This window comes from Moschus berezovskii, chromosome 16 (genome assembly GCF_049115385.1).
Source record: "Moschus berezovskii isolate FMDL1 chromosome 16, NW_MosBer_1.0, whole genome shotgun sequence".
NCBI classification, from domain to species: domain Eukaryota; kingdom Metazoa; phylum Chordata; class Mammalia; order Artiodactyla; family Moschidae; genus Moschus; species Moschus berezovskii.
Window position 1 is genome coordinate 84,907,280 of NC_142475.1, and position 16,800 is coordinate 84,924,079.

The 16,800-nt window shown below is 40.6% G+C and overlaps 1 pseudogene; it reads left to right on the forward strand.

Moving 5' to 3' along the window:
• Window positions 1-15,687: 15,687 nt before the first annotated feature.
• On the forward strand, window positions 15,688-16,575 carry LOC129560056 (olfactory receptor 4A47-like; annotated as a pseudogene).
• Window positions 16,576-16,800: the final 225 nt, after the last annotated feature.

A 16,800-nucleotide genomic window follows, 5' to 3' on the forward strand; every position in this document is an offset into this window, starting at 1 on the left:
TTTTTGATTCACCGTCTAGAGTAATGAAGATAAAAGCAAAGATAAATAAATGGGACCTAATTAAACTTAAAAAGCTTTTGCACAGCAAAAGAAAACATAAACAAAGTGAAAAGATAGCCCACAGAATGGGGTAAAATATCTGCAAATGAAACAACTGACAACCCAATCGAAAAATAGGCAGAAGATCTAAATAGACAGTCCTCCAAAGAAAACATAAAGATGGCCAAAAACTCATGAAAAGATGCTTAACATCACCACGGTAACTATAAGAGAAATACAAATCATTGTATTCTTCAAATAAAAATAAATCAGTTTTGTAGAATTTGGACAATAATTCACAAAATTAAAATGATGTATTTTCCTTTCATGAATTGCATATTAATGAATTTTATGTGTTTTATTTGATTGCTAGTCTTTTTCCATATTAGTTTTTATATACTAAGGAATTATATACTAAGGAAATTATCCCATTTAACACATAAGTGGAATTATTATTTTTTCAGCATGTGATTTACTTTTGATGTTTCTATACTGGGCAGAATATCCTTGGCCATATAGAAATATTTTTCAGTTCAGTTCAGTCGCTCAGTCGTGTCCGACTCTCCGCGACCCCATGAATTACAGCATGCCAGGTCTCCCTGTCCATCACCAACTCCCGGAGTACACTCAAACTCATGTCCACAGAATCGGTGATGCCATCCAGCCATCTCATTCTCCGTTGTCCCCTTCTCCTCCCGCCCCCAACCTTTCCCAGCATCAGAGTCTTTTCCAGTGAGTCAACTCGTCGCATGAGGTGGCCAAGGTATTGGAGTTTCAGCTTTAGCATCAGTCCCTCCAATGAACATCCAGGATTGATCTCCTTTAGAATGGACTGGTTGGATCTCCTTGCAGTATAAGGGACTCTCAAGAGTCTTCTCCAACACCACAGTTCAAAAGCATCAGTTCTTCGGCGATCAGCTTTCTTCACAGTCCAACTCTCACATCCATACATGACCACGGGAAAAACCATTGCCTTGACTAGACAGACCTTGGTTGGCAAAGTTATGTCTCTGCTTTTTAATAGACTATCAAGGTTGGTCATAACTTTCCTTCCAAGGAGCAAGCGTCTTTTAATTTCATGGCTGCAATCAGCATCTGCAGTGATTTTGGAGCCCAAAAAAATAAAGTCTGACACTGTTTCCACTGTTTCCCCATCTATTTCCCATGAAGTGATGGGACCAGATGCCATGATCTTTGTTTTCTGAATGCTGAGCTTCAAGCCAACCTTTTCACTCTCCTCTTTCACTTTCATCAAGAGGCTTTTGAGTTCCTCTTCACTTTCTGCCATAAGGGTGGTGTCATCTGCATATCTGAGGTTATTGATATTTCTCCCAGCAATCTTGATTCCAGCTTGTGCTTCTTCCAGCCCAGCGTTCCTCATGATGTACTCTGCATATGAGTTAAATAAGCAAGGTGACAATATACAACTTTGACGTACACCTTTTCCTATTTGGATCCAGTCTGTTGTTCCATGTCCAGTTCTAACTATTGCTTCCTGACCTGCATACAGGTTTCTCAAGAGGCAGGTCAGGTGGTCTGGGATTCCCATCTCTTTCAGAATGTTCCACAGTTTATTGTGATCGACACAGTCAAAGGCTTCGGCATAGTCAATGAAGCAGAAACAGATGTTTTTCTGATACTCTCTTGCTTTCTCCATGATCCAGCGGATGTTGGCAATTGGATCTCTGGTGCCTCTGCCTTTTCTAAAACCTGCTTGAACATCTGGGAGTTCACGGTTTACATACTGCTGAAGCCTGGCTTGGAGAATTTTGAGCATGACTTTACTAGCATGTGAGATGAGTGCAATTGTGTGGTAGTTTGAGCATTCTTTGGCATTGCCTTTCTTTGGGATTGGAATGAAGACTGACCTCTTCCAGTCCTGTGGCCAGCGCTGAGTTTTCCAAATCTGCTGGCATATTGAGTGCAGCACTTTCACAGCATCATCTTTCAAGACTTGAAATAGCTCAACTGGAATTCCATCACCTCCACTAGCTTTGTTCGTAGTGATGTTTTCTAAGGCCCACTTGACTTCACATTCCAAGATGTCTGGCTCTAGGTCAGTGATCACGTTATCGTGACTATCTTGGTCGTGAAGATCTTTTTTGTACCGTTCTTCTGTGTACTCCTGCCACCTCTTCTTAATATCTTATGCTTCTGTTAGGTCCACACCATTTCTGTCCTTTATCGAGCCCATCTTTGCATGAAATGTTCCCTTAGAATCTCTAATTTTCTTGAAGAGATCTCTTGTTTTTCCCATTCTGTTGTTTTCCTCTATTTCTTTGCATTGATCACTGAGGAAGGCTTTCTTATCTCTCCTTGCTATTCTTTGGAACTCTGCATTCAGATGCTTATATCTTTCCTTTTCGCCTCTCTTCTTTTCACAGCTATTTGTAAGGCCTCCTCAGACAGCCATTTTACTCTTTTGCATTTCTTTTCCATGGGGATGGTCTTGGTCCCTGTCTCCTGTACAATGTCACGAACCTCCGTCCAGAGTTCATCAGGCACTCTATCAATCAGATCTAGTCCCTTAAATCTATTTCTCACTTCCACTGTACAATCTAAGGGATTTGATTGAGGTCATATCTGAATGGTCTAGTGGTTTTCCCTACTTTCTTCAATTTAAGTCTGAATTTCGCAATAAGGAGTCATGATCTGAGCCACAGTCAACTCCTGGTCTTGTTTTCGCTAACTGTATACAGCGTCTCCATCTTTGGTTGCAAAGAATATAATCAATCTGATTTCGGTGTTGACCATCTGGTGATGTCCATGTGTAGAGTCTTCTCTTGTGTTGTTGGAAGAGGGTGTTTGCTATGACCAGTGCATTCTCTTGACAAAACTCTATTAGCCTTTGCCCTGCTTCATTCCGTGCTCCAAGGCCAAATTTGCCAGTTACTCCAGGTGTTTCTTGACTTCCTACTTTTGCATTCCAGTCCCCTATAATGAAAAGGACATCTATTTTGGGTGTTAGTTACACTTATATAATTAGATTTATCACTATTTTATGTTTTTTATGTCTTGCTTAGAATTTCCCTATTCCAATGTTACCAAAATATTCCCCACTTTTTTTTAATATTAATTTTTAAAGTCTCTTTGCTGTTTTATATTTAAATTTAAAACCATCCTCACTTCATTTAGATGTAAGGAGTTAAGTAGGGATCAAAGTTTAATTATTTTTATAGAACATAATTATTTTCCCCCATGGCTTTAGTATTCCAACTGTGCATTCTAAAATATGGCATGTGTTTTTATCCAATTCAGAACTCTGTTATCTTCAATTGGTCTCTTTATTCATGTGCATTTTAACACAAGATGTAATTGAATTCGGTTTAAAATACACTTTGATATCTGATTAGCCTAGGACTCCTTCATTATTATTTCTTAGCAGAACTGGGCTTATTCATACATATTTATATTTTAAAGTTAAATTTCAATAAACTAGTCTGGTAAAATCTACATTTACTTAGTATATTGAATAAGATTTAACATTTTGAAAAGCTAGAAAAAGACTTTGTACCTTCAAACAATTGAGAATTATTATCCATAATCTGAGTAGGTCTTTCTACTTAAGTCTTTTCTATATTTATCAGGCCTACAAAGTTTCTTGCATGTAACTTTAGTCTTTTTGAATTTTTCTTTTTATGTAGCTACTTGAAACTGGATCTTGCACTCTATTACACTGCCCAAGGATCTGTACTTTCAATATAGGAATTAAAAAATATATAAGATGCAATCTTCATGGTACTTTCTTCATAATCTTTAGTTTGCATTCTATAAGTTTTGACAAATACATAAGCTGTGTAATCACCACCACAACTAATATGCAGAATGTTTCATCATTCCTGTGTCATTCCAGTACATTTCACCGAAGTGTTTCCCCACGCACCTTTGTAATCACCTCCAGGGTGCACCTCCAGGTCCTGGAAAGAACAGATCTATTTCCATTCTGTCAGTACTGTCATTTTCCAGATTGCCAAATAAATTGAATCATACAGGATATAGTCTCTTTCTTCCAGATTTATTAAGGTATAATTGACAAGTTAAAACTTTGTATATTTCATGTGTACAATGTGATGATTTTATATACATATAAAGTGATTACCAGCACTTCCCTTGTGACTCAGACAGTAAAGAATCTGCCTGCAATTCAGGAGACCTGGGTTCAGTGCCTGGGTCTGGAAGATCCCCTGGAGAAGGGAATGGCTACCCACCCCAGTATTCAAGTGATTACCAAGGTCAAGTGAATTAACGCATTTATTACTTAATACAATGACTTTTGGGTGTGTGTGTGTTAGTCGCTCAGTCGTGTCCGACTCCTTGTAACCCCATGAACTGTGGCCCACCAGGCTCCTCTGCCCATGGAGGTCTCCAGGCAAGAATGCTGGAGTGGGTTGCCATTTCATAGATCTTTTAAAATCTGTTCTCTTAGCAAACTTAAGAGTGAAAGAGAAAAGTGCAATATCTGGCATAAAACTCAGTATTAAAAAAACTAAGATAATGGCATCTGGTTCCCCTCACTTCATGGCAAATAGAAGGGTAAAAAGTAGAAGCAATGACAGGTGTAATTTCCTTGGGCTTCAAAATCACTGTGAACGGTGACTGCAGCCATGAAATTAAAAGACATCTGCTCCTTGGTAGGAAAGCTATGACAAACCTAGACAGTGTATTAAAAAGCAAAGACATCACTTTGCTTATAAAGGTCCATATAGTCAAAGCTATGGTTTTTTCAGTAGTCTTCCCAAAATAGTTGCTTTCAGCCTCTATCTCCCCAAGATGGGTCCCAATTTCTTCCTGCCTCTCCAGGAAACTCTCTAAGATCAGCCAGTGAGTCTGACCCAAACATTTTGTAAATTACTATTTCTGCACTAGGTGTTAGAGCATGTATGATTTTGTGTGCATCCTTTCAGGTTGGCGTCTCTTTAAAAAAAAACAAAAACAAAAGCCAGTTGCTTTATTGAGATATGATGCATGAAATTCACCCTTTTGAGATGTACAATTTAATGGTTTTTAGTGTAGTCCCAGAGTTATATAACCATTGCTGCTGTTGCTAAGTCACTTCAGTAGTGTCTGACTCTGTGTGACCCCATAGACGGAAGCCCACCAGGCTCCCCCGTCCCTGGGATTCTCCAGGCAAGAACACTGGAGTGGGTTGCCATTTCCCTCTCCAACGTGTGAAAGTGAAAAGTGAAAGTGAAGTCGCTTACTCATGTCCGACCCTTAGCGACCCCATGGACTGCAGCCTACCAGGCTCCTCCATCCATGGGATTTTCTAGGCAATAGTACTGGAGTGGCTTGCCATTGCCTTCTCCGACTACCAGTTGCCAACCATTACCATTATCTAATTCTATTTTTATCAGCCCCCAAAGAAACTTATACCCATCAAGCAGTCACTTCCCATTCCCTTTGACTCAGCCCCTGGCAACTACTAACCTACATTTTGTCTCTTGGATTTACCTATTCTAGGCATTTTATATAAATGGAATCTTACAATATAGGATTTGCATGTGTGTGGCTTGATTCTTTCACTTTGCATAATATTTTCAAGTCCATGTTGTAGCATTTATCACTACTTCATTCCTTGTTATGGCTGAATAATATTTCATTGTATGGTTAAACCACCTTTTGTGTAACCATTATCAGTAGCTGGACATTTGGGTTGTTCCTATAGTTTGGCTATTATGAATACAGCTCTTATGAACATCTGTCTCCAAGTTTTTGTGTGGACATGTTTTCAGTTTGTTATATCCTTACAAAGTTCTATAGATCTTACCTACTAAACAGCTCTTAGAAAAGTCTATTTCTCTCCCTGTCTCTAAGCTAGTCACATCTCTCATGTGAACTGAAGCAAGTGCCTCCTCTTCTTTTCTCCAAGCCTCTTTTCCACTGGCCCAGTAATCTTTTCAAAATTGGAATCCGATCACGTTATTCCCCTTGCTTAAAACCCTTAACCACATCCCTGAGGGCCATGGGGCCTATCTTAGTCCAGTCCAGGGCCTCTCCTCCCTCCTTCTCCACATACTCCCGCCTCCGACCTTGCAGCGCAGTTTCCTTGCCTGGAAAGCTTTCCTCCTTTCTTTGCCTGGGACTCACACATCCCTCAGAGCTCACCACAGGCCTCTAATTCAGGAAAGCGTTTCCTCCCGCGCCTAGTCCGGGCTCTCCTGAGCTAAGTCCCCACGCCTCAGCATGCTTGTCACAGCTGCACTTCCCCATCCGTTTCTGAGTATCTATTACTGCCTGTATCCCCATCAAGAGCATGTCTGCTTTTGTTATCCTCAGTGCTAGCACAGTTTCTGACACAGAATCTCTCAAATACACAAAGGAACACCTTAACACATACATGAGTCTAAGCCTTACAGGGCTATCACATGAGCCCTTATCAAATAAACATTTGAGGATTGTTAGATGGCAGAGCGTGTGATTATTCCAATCAAAAGCTTGACATTTGTCATACTGTTTTGTACAACTTAATTGTAAGAACAGGCATTTTCTGCATTGATATTATTGAAATCAAACTACAAAATCTTATGAATATAGAACCAATGTCTATAGACACAGAGGCAGTGCGTGCATGCTTAGTTGCTCAGTCATGTCTGACTCTTTGAGATCCCATGAACTGCAGCCTGCCAGGCTCCTCCGTCCATGGAATTTTCCAGGCAAGAATATTGGAGTGGGTTGCCTTTGCCTACTCCACAGGTTGGCGTCTCTATTTCTCAAGGTCATCTTCCAATTCTCCCCCAAGTAAGCCCTGCTAGCCCTCAAAGCCAAATTAGTTTGTGGTCTCATCTTCATTGTGCAGGGTTCCTCATGTAGGTAACTTTAAGTGGGGCTTGGACTCCTCACTTCTTGGAAATAAATTCTGCAACTGTAATTATCATCTTGTTTATGGGTCACTAGCTTGAGAGTTTGAGTTTCTGTTTGTTTGGTTTTTTTTAAGACCTCACAGACACATCTGCTGGGGTTTTCTTTTCCCCAATAATTTTTATTAGTTTTTGTGCACACAGCACAGCATGAGAGATCTTTGTTCCCCAACCAAGGATTGAACCCATGCCCCCTGCAGTGGAAGCATGGAGCCTTAACTAGTAGACCACCAGAGAAGTCCTGGGACTACACTACTAATATATCTCCACTCTTCCTACTTGTTTTGCTTCCTTCTTTATATATATATTTTTTTCCACAGGATCATTTCTGCTAGTCTTCAGGTTGTTCTCACCAGCAATTGCTCTGTAAACAGTTGCGATTGTGGTGTACTCATGGAAGGAGGTGAGCTCCAGGTCATTCTGAGCAGCCACTTTGCCTCCTCTCTCCTACTGCTTTGATTACCATCATTTTGTAGCATGCTTTAGAATCAAAAATAGGAACCCCTGCCCAAGTTTATTCTTTTTCAAGATTGTTTTGGCTATGTGGATTCCCTTGAGATTTCATATAAATTTTAAGAAGGATTTTTTTTCTATTTCTATGGAAAACATTTTTGAGGTTTTGATTGGAATTGCATTGAATATGTAGATCACTTTAGGTAGTATTGACATCTCAATATTCTTAATATTCCAACTTTTTAAAATTAATGTGGGTCTTTTGCAATATCTTTCAGCAACATTTTTCAGTTTTCAACATAAAAGGCTTTTGCCTCCTGGTTTAAATTTATTCTTCTGCAGGTTATTTATTGTAAATGAAATTTTCTTCAGTTCAGTTCAGTCGCTCAGTCGTGTCCGACTCTCCGCGACCCCATGAATCACAGCACGCCAGGCCTCCCTGTCCATCACCAACTTCCGGAGTACACTCAAACTCATGTCCACAGAGTCGGTGATGCCATCCAGCCATCTCATTTTCCGTCGTCCCCTTCTCCTCCCGCCCCCAACCTTTCCCAGCATCAGAGTCTTTTCCAGTGAGTCAACTCGTCGCATGAGGTGGCCAAAGTATTGCAGTTTCAGCTTTAGCATCAGTCCCTCCAATGAACATCCTGGATTGATCTCCTTTAGAATGGACTGGTTGGATCTCCTTGCAGTATAAGGGACTCTCAAGAGTCTTCTCCAACACCACAGTTCAAAAGCATCGATTCTTCGGTGATCAGCTCTGATTGATAGAGTGCCTGATGAACTCTGGACGGAGGTTCATGACATTGTACAGGAGACAGGGACCAAGACCATACCCATGGAAAAGAAATGCAAAAAAGCGAAATGGCTCTCTGAGGAGGCCTTACAGATAGCTGCGAAAAGAAGCGAGGCGAAAAGCAAAGGAGAAAAGGAAAGATATAAGCAACTGAATGCAGAGTTCCAAAGAATAGCAAGGAGAGATAAGAAAGACTTCCTCAGTGATCAATGCAAAGAAATAGAGGAAAACAACAGAATGGGAAAAACAAGAGATCTCTTCAAGAAAATTAGAGATTCTAAGGGAACATTTCATGCAAAGATGGGCTCGATAAAGGACAGAAATGGTGTGGACCTAACAGAAGCATAAGATATTAAGAAGAGGTGGCAGGAATACACAGAAGAACGGTACAAAAAAGATCTTCACGACCAAGATAGTCACGATAACGTGATCACTGACCTAGAGCCAGACATCTTGGAATGTGAAGTCAAGTGGGCCTTAGAAAGCATCACTACGAACAAAGCTAGTGGAGGTGATGGAATTCCAGTTGAGCTATTTCAAGCCTTGAAAGATGATGCTGTGAAAGTGCTGCACTCAATATGCCAGCAGATTTGGAAAACTCAGCGCTGGCCACAGGACTGGAAGAGGACATTCTTCATTCCAATCCCAAAGAAAGGCAATGCCAAAGAATGCTCAAACTACCGCACAGTTGCACTCATCTCACACGCTAGTAAAGTCATGCTCAAAATTCTCCAAGCCAGGCTTCAGCAGTATGTAAACCGTGAACTCCCAGATGTTCAAGCAGGTTTTAAAAAAGGCAGAGGCACCAGAGATCAAATTGCCAACATCTGCTGGATCATGGAGAAAGCAAGAGAGTTCCAGAAAAACATTTATTTCTGCTTCATTGACTACGCCAAAGCCTTTGACTGTGTGAATCACAATAAACTGTGGAACATTCTGAAAGAGATGGGAATCCCAGACCACCTGACCTGCCTCTTGAGAAACCTGTATGCAGGTCAGGAAGCAACAGTTAGAACTGGACATGGAACAACAGACTGGTTCCAAATAGGAAAAGGTGTACGTCAAGGTTGTATATTGTCACCTTGCTTATTTAACTTATATGCAGAGTACATCATGAGGAATGCTGGGCTGGAAGAAGCACAAGCTGGAATCAAGATTGCTGGGAGAAATATCAATAACCTCAGATATGCAGAAGACAGTACCCTTATGGCAGAAAGTGAAGAGGAACTCAAAAGCCTCTTGATGAAAGTGAAAGAGGAGAGTGAAAAGGTTGGCTTGAAGCTCAGCATTCAGAAAACAAAGATCATGGCATCTGGTCCCATCACTTCATGGGAAATAGATGGGGAAACAGTGGAAACCGTGTCAGACTTTATTTTTTTGGGCTCCAAAATCACTGCAGATGCTGATTGCAGCCATGAAATTAAAAGACGCTTACTCCTTGGAAGGAAAGTTATGACCAACCTTGATAGTCTATTAGAAAGCAGAGACATTACTTTGCCAACCAAGGTCCGTCTAGTCAAGGCAATGGTTTTTCCCGTGGTCATGTATAAATGTGAGAGTTGGACTGTGACATTTTCTTAGTTTGATGTTTGAGTTGTTAATTGATATTATAGAAATTCAACATTCTTTCATGATAAAACTACTCCCTAAACAAATTGAGTATAGGAGGAGTATTCAGTTCAGTTCAGTCGCTCAGTCGTGTCTGACTCTTTGAGACCCCATGAATCACAGCACGCCAGGCCTCCCTGTCCATCACCAACTCCTGGAGTTCACTCAAATTCATGTCCATTGTGTCGGTTATGCCATCCAGCCATCTCATTCTCTGTCGTCCCCGTCTCCTCCCACCCTCAATCCCTCCTAGCATCAGATTCTTTTCCAGTGAGTCAACTAGTCACATGAGGTGTCCAAAGTATTGGGGTTTTAGCTTTAGCATCAGTCCTTCCAATGAACACCCAGGATTGATCTCCTTTAGAATGGACTGGTTTTACCTCCTTGCAGTCCTCCAACTAAATATAAAGGCTGTGTATGACAGATCCACAGCTCACATCATACTCAACATTGAAAGTTTAAAGTCTATCCCATTAAAGTCAGGAACAAGACAAGTATGCCCATACTCACTACTAGGAAGGAATTTTGCATGATATTTTCCTCTGTTTTATTAATAGCTAAAGAGTCTGCCTGCAATACAGGAGACCCAGGTTCAATCCATGGGTCAGGAAGATCTCCTGCAGAAGGAAATGGCAACACACTCCAGTAATCTTTCCTGAAGAATTCCATGAATAGTGGACCTGGCAGGCTACAGTCTGTGGGATCTCAAAGAGTCGGACATGACTGTGCAACTTCACTTTCACTTCCACTTCACTTTTGTGGGGTTAAATGAAAATAAAAGTGAAAGTTGTTCAGTCGTGTTTGACTCTTTGTGACTCCATGGACTAAACAGTCACTGAAATTCTCCAGGCCAGAACACTGGAGTAGATAGCCTTTCCCTTCTCCAGGGCATCTTCCCAACCCAGGGATGGAACCCAGGTCTCTCTGATTGCAGACGGATTCTTTACCAGCTAAGCCACAAAGGAAGCCTGAGAATACTGGAGTGGATAGCCTATCCCTTCTCCAGCAGATCTTCACCACCCAGGAATTGAACCAGGGTCTTCTGCATTGCAGGCAGATTCTTTATAGGTAACGTTAAAAAAATCATTAGATAAACAGTTTTTCTTCTAAATGGTGAAAAAAAAATTATGTATCTAACCAAACTTCAAGGCAGAATAAATGTAGTACTAAATAAAAAGAAATAAATCTTGCTGTGACAGGTTAGAAAATATATTTCCAGTAAGTGCAACTTTAAAGGAATGACTGAGCTGATATTTTATTCTTGAGTCATGATAACTTCTAAATGGTTCTAAAGCTATTCTTTTCTTCATGTTACATTTTCTGACCCTAACTATATGATTTGATGCAATGGTACCTTTACTTGTACTTTTAAAACTCTGTGGAAAATCCCAGTGAATTCAATTAAGTATAAATCAGTCTTGGACACATTCCAATTCTAAGACTCAATGAAAAAAGAAAAAAGACTCAGGGATCAGTTCAGTTCAGTTCAGTTGATCAGTCTTGTCTGACTCTTAGCGACCCCATGAACCACAGCATGCCAGGCCTCCCTGTCCATTACCAACTCCCGGAGTTCACTCAAACTCATGTCCATCGAGTCGGGTGATGCCATCCAGCCACCTCATTCTCTGTCATCCCCGTCTCCTCCTACCCCCAATCGCTCCCAGCATCAGAGTCTTTTCCAGTGAGTCAACTCGTCGCATGAAGTGGCCAAAGTATTGGAGTTTCAGCTTTAGCATAAGTCCTTCCAATGAACACCCAGGATTGATTTCCTCTAGAATGGACTGGTGGGATCTCCTTGCAGTATAAGGGACTCTCAAGAGTCTTCTCCAGCACCACAGTTCAAAAGCATCAATTCTTCGGCGATTAGCTTTCTTCACAGTCCAACTCTCACATCCATACATGACCACTGGAAAAACCATAGCCTTGACTAGACGGACCTTGGTTGGCAAAGTAATGTCTCTGCTTTTTAATATGCTATCTAGGCTGCTAATAACTTTCCTTTCAAGGAGTAAGCGTCTTTGAATTTCATGGCTGCAATCAGAATCCGCAGTGATTTTGGAGCCCAAAAAAATAAAGTCGGAGACGCGAGAGACCCGGTGGCGCAGACGTGAGAGACGCTGGGCACAACCGACCACGTGCAGAATCGTGGCCAAGAGGAGCTACCCCACTCCCAAGGTCAGGGCGGTGGCCGAGAGGAGCTGTCCCACGTTCAAGAGGCGGTGGCTGCTTGGGCACAGGAGGGTCGAGAGGAGCTACTCCACACTCAAGGTCAGGAGGGGCGGCCTTGAGGAGATGCCCCTCGTCCAAGGTAAGGTACAGCAGCTGCACTTTGCTCGAGCAGCTGTGAAGAGATACTCCACGACCAAGGTAAGTGAAACTCAAAGAAGAGGGTAGGTATTGGGAGGGGGCATTAAAGGGGAGACACATTGAAATCATAATCACAAAAAACTAGTTGATCTGATCATATGGACCACAGTCCTGTCTAACTCAATGAAGCTAAGCCATGCCGTGTGGGGCCACCCAAGACGGACGGGTCATGGTGGAGAAGTCGGACAGAATGAGGTCCACTGGAGAAGGGAATGGCAAACCACTTCAGTATACTTGCCTTGAGAACCCCATGAACAGTATCAAAAGGCAAAATGATAGGATAGTGAATGAGGAATTCTCTAGGTCGGTAGGTGCCCAGTATGCTACTGGAGATCAGTGGAGAAATAACTCCAGAAAGAATGAAGGGACGGAGCCAAAGCAAAACAAATACCCAGTTGTGGATGTGACTGATGCTCGAAGCAAGGTCCGACTCAAGGATAAATGTGTCTAAAAGGGATAAAATGTCTAGCTCTTTGCCAATATCAAGAAAAAGGTGATATCCTTTCAGAAACTGATACAAAATTTTTTAGAGGTTCTTTGTAAGGCTTAAAATGTTCCATAAAAAAAAAAGAAAGAAAGAAAAGAAAAGCACAAGGATATCTCTCAAAATTTCAGCAAGTTGGATCCTACAGCATGGTCCAATGAAAAGGGCTAAAAAATTGGATGGCATTTTTCTGTTCTGTAATTAGTAGGGAAAAAAGTTACTAGAGACAACTTTCCTGCAAATAGTTAGTTGCTATTTTCCTGTGTCAATGTAGGATTTGTTTATCTTTCGATAAACTATCCCAACCTGGTAAATCATGTGTATATTTCTACTTATGCAGCATGGATTTTATTTTAAAAATTTACAGTGCAACCAAAAACTGTCTTCTGAAGAATCAGAAAACTCCATGGAGAAAAATGGGTAAACTCTTGAATGAAATAAAATACAATCTTAAGTAATAATGCAGGATTTTTGCCATTTAGTGTCAAACTAGATGAAAGAAGAATTTCGGGTCCTTATGAGTAAGTTAAAAAGTCTTCCTTCAGACTGTGAACAAGCCTCCAGAATCTAAGACTAACAGAAAATATTGAGAAACAGGCTTCATCATTATGTGAATTTATTAGGTAAATAAATTACTCTGAATGAAATCAAACTTTGATTCAATTCTAGTTTTATCACTTAAAAATGTGTAATCTTGGGAAAATTAATTCGATGTTCTGAGTTTTAATTTCTTCAACTATGAAATGGGGAGTACATTTTTTGTTATAGCAAATTTACATGTGATATATTGAATTGTGAGGGCATGGCTGGAATTTGCTGTAGGAGTTCCTAGTATAGTGATATAATCAAAATAGGATTTAAAGAGGATCATATGGACTGCTTCAAGAGAACACATTTTTGGAGGCCAGAATAAAAGTGGAAAGAATTGGGCAGGAGGCTGTTTTAGGGCATCAGAAAGATCATGGGAATGGGGTGGGGGATGGTCTAATTTCGTACGTATTTTTAAAGTAGAGACAATGGGATATGTTAAGGGTATCAACAAATAATTTGAGAGGCGTATGGGAGTGTAGAATACAGTGAAGTTTTTTCTCTGAACAATTGCATGACAAGTTGTATCATTTAATGAGATAGGGAATACTTTTTGTATTGTATTGTGGAACATTTTAAATTTATTTTTTATGTATACGAAATTGACATCCAATTGTCAGTCAGTCAGTCAGTTCAGTCGCTCAGTCGTGTCTGACTCTTTGCGACCCCATGAATCACAGGACGCCAGGCCTCCCTGTCCATCACCAACTCCCGGAGTTCACCCAAACTCATGTCCATCGAGTCGGTGATGCCATCCAGCCATCTCATTCTCTGTTGTCCCCTTCTCCTCCTGCCCCCAATCCTTCCAAGCATCAGAGTCTTTTAGAGTGAGTCAGCTCGTCACATGATGTGGCCAAAATATTGCAGTTTCAGCTTTAGCATCAATCCTTCCAATGAACACCCAGGATTGATCTCCTTTAGAATGGACTGGTTGGATCTCCTTGCAGTCCAAGGGACTCTCAAGAGTCTTCTCCAGCACCACAGTTCAAAAGCATCAATTCTTCGGCAATCAGCTTTCTTCACAGTCCAACTCTCACATCCATACATGACCACTGGAAAAACCATAGCCTTGACTAGATGGACCTTTCTTGGCAATGTAATGTCTCTGCTTTTTTATATACTGTCTAGGTTGGTCATAAATTTCCTTCCAAGGAGTAAGCGTCTTTTAATTTCCTGGCTGCAATCAGCATCTGCAGTGATTTTGGAGCCCAAAAAAATAAAGTCTGACACTGCTTCCCCATCTATTTCCCATGAAGTGATGAGACCAGATGCCATGATCTTAGTTTTCTGAATGCTGAGCTTCAAGCCAACCTTTTTACTCTCTTCTTTCACTTTCATCAAGAGGTTTTTTAGTTCCTCTTCACTTTCTGCCATAAGGGTGGTGTTATCTGCATATCTGAGGTTATTGATATTTCTCCCAGCAATCTTGATTCCAGCTTGTGCTTCTTCCAGCCCAGCGTTCCTCATGATGTACTCTGCATATAAGTTAAATAAGCAGGGTGACAATATAGAACCTTTACGTCCTCCTTTTCCTATTTGGAACCAGTCTGTTGTTCCATGTCCAGTTCTTACTGTAGCTTCCTGACCTGCATACAGGTTTGTAGATGTCCAGAATTAGAGAGGGTGCCTACACAAAGTTGGGAATAAGTGGGGAGATAGGTGCTTGAGACAGAAAATTAAAGTGCTTCAGCATTTATTTGTCAAGAAAAAGAGGAATATCCAACAAAATACCATAAGGATCCTCAATGTGGTTTGAGAAAATTTTAAAACATTGAATTTGTATTTTAGTTTTTTTTTTCTAATCACACTGAATATTTAAAAATTAACTTAGATGTGTGTCAAGTGTTAGACCTTTATTTTTTATTGCACTAGATATGCTCACTAGTGTTATTTCCTCAGTCATATTCAACTCTTTGTGCCCATAGGCTTTAGCCCACCAGGAGTCCATGGGATTCTCCAGGCAAGAATACTGGAGTTGGCAGACATGCCCTTCTCCAGAGGATCTTCCTGACCCAGAGACCCAGGGATAGAATCCAGGTCTCCCGCATTGCAGGCAGATTCTTTATGGCCTGAGTCATCATTGTGATTTTATAAATGGTGTACCTTTTAAGGAATTCCCTTCTTTTTTCACTTTTTATTTCTTTTTTTTTTTCCCTTAAGCTACCAAAGGTTTGTGTTCCTTTGGGATGCTATCTCTGATTTTTGTTTCACTGATGCAGTCCTACAGTGAGACTCCTAGGTTGTGTGAATATTCTTATAATAGTACTTATTATATGAGTCTGATTATTTTCCGATCTCTTGTCAGACCTCACTGAAGTTAGGAAACTATGCCTTATTCAACTTGGTAATCATGAGATCTACAGCAATTGGGCATGAATTATCTATATACATTCTTTTAGTCGATTGGATAAAAAAGATGAAACTTATTATGTGTTTAAAAATTTCCCACTTGTAAGCTGTTTCTAATATGTGAATTCAGCTGCTGTAGAGACAAGATGGAACCAAGGAACAATGTGACTTACTTTGTCCTCCTGGGCCTAACACAGAATCCATAGGACCAGAAAGTCCTTTCTGTTATGTTCTTGTTCTTCTACATTTTGACCCTGGTGGGCAACTTGCTCATTGTTGGGACTATAACTGTCAGCAAGACCCTGAACTCACCAATGTATATTTTTCTTGCTAGCTTATCATTTACAGATCTAATTTATTCTTCTTCAGTTTCCCCCAGATTAATTTCAGACTTGATGTTTGGGAAAAATACCACACCTTTTAGGTGGATCAGAGATCATCCTTCTGCTGGTGATGGCCTATGACCGCTATGTGGCCATCGGCTAGCCCTGCATTATTTGGTCATCATGAGGCAGAGGGTGTGTGTTGCCCTGCTGGTGGTGTCCTGGGTTGGAGGTTTTCTGCACTCAGTAATTCAACTTTGCACTGTTTATTGGCTCCTGTTTTGTGGCCCCAGTGTCATTGATAATTTTCTCTGTGACATGCAACCTTTACTGAAACTCATCTGTACTGACACCTATGTCATTGGCATCTTAGCTGTGGCCAATGGAGGACTGATCTGCACTGTTGTGTTTCTGCTCTTACTTGTCTCCTATGGAGTCATCCTGCACTCTCTGCAGAATCTGACTCAGAAAGGGAGGTAGAAAGCCCTCCAGACCTGTGGTTCCCACATCACTGTGGTTGTCTGCTTCTTTGTTCCCTCTATATTTGTAAATTCAAGACCTGCTAAGACCTTTCCCATTGATAAATCTTTGACTGTGTTTTATGGAGTCATAACTCCTATGCTGAACCCACTAATCTATAGTCTAAGAAATTCTGAACTGACTAATGCTATGAAGAGGCTCTGGAGAAAAAAATATCATATCAGGCAGTAGAAAAATGCGTTATCTATCATGACAAAAGTAACTTAGCATTAGAGCCAATAATCTTGGAGTGTAAAAGTTTTCATAAGTCTGATGTAAACTTATCTTTACTCTGATTTATATGTATAATTCAAATATGAACTGTATGTTTGTGTTGTTATTTTTTATTTTTTAGAGGATAACTATTTTTTAATATTGTGATGGTTTCTGCTATATATCAACACGAATCTACCATAT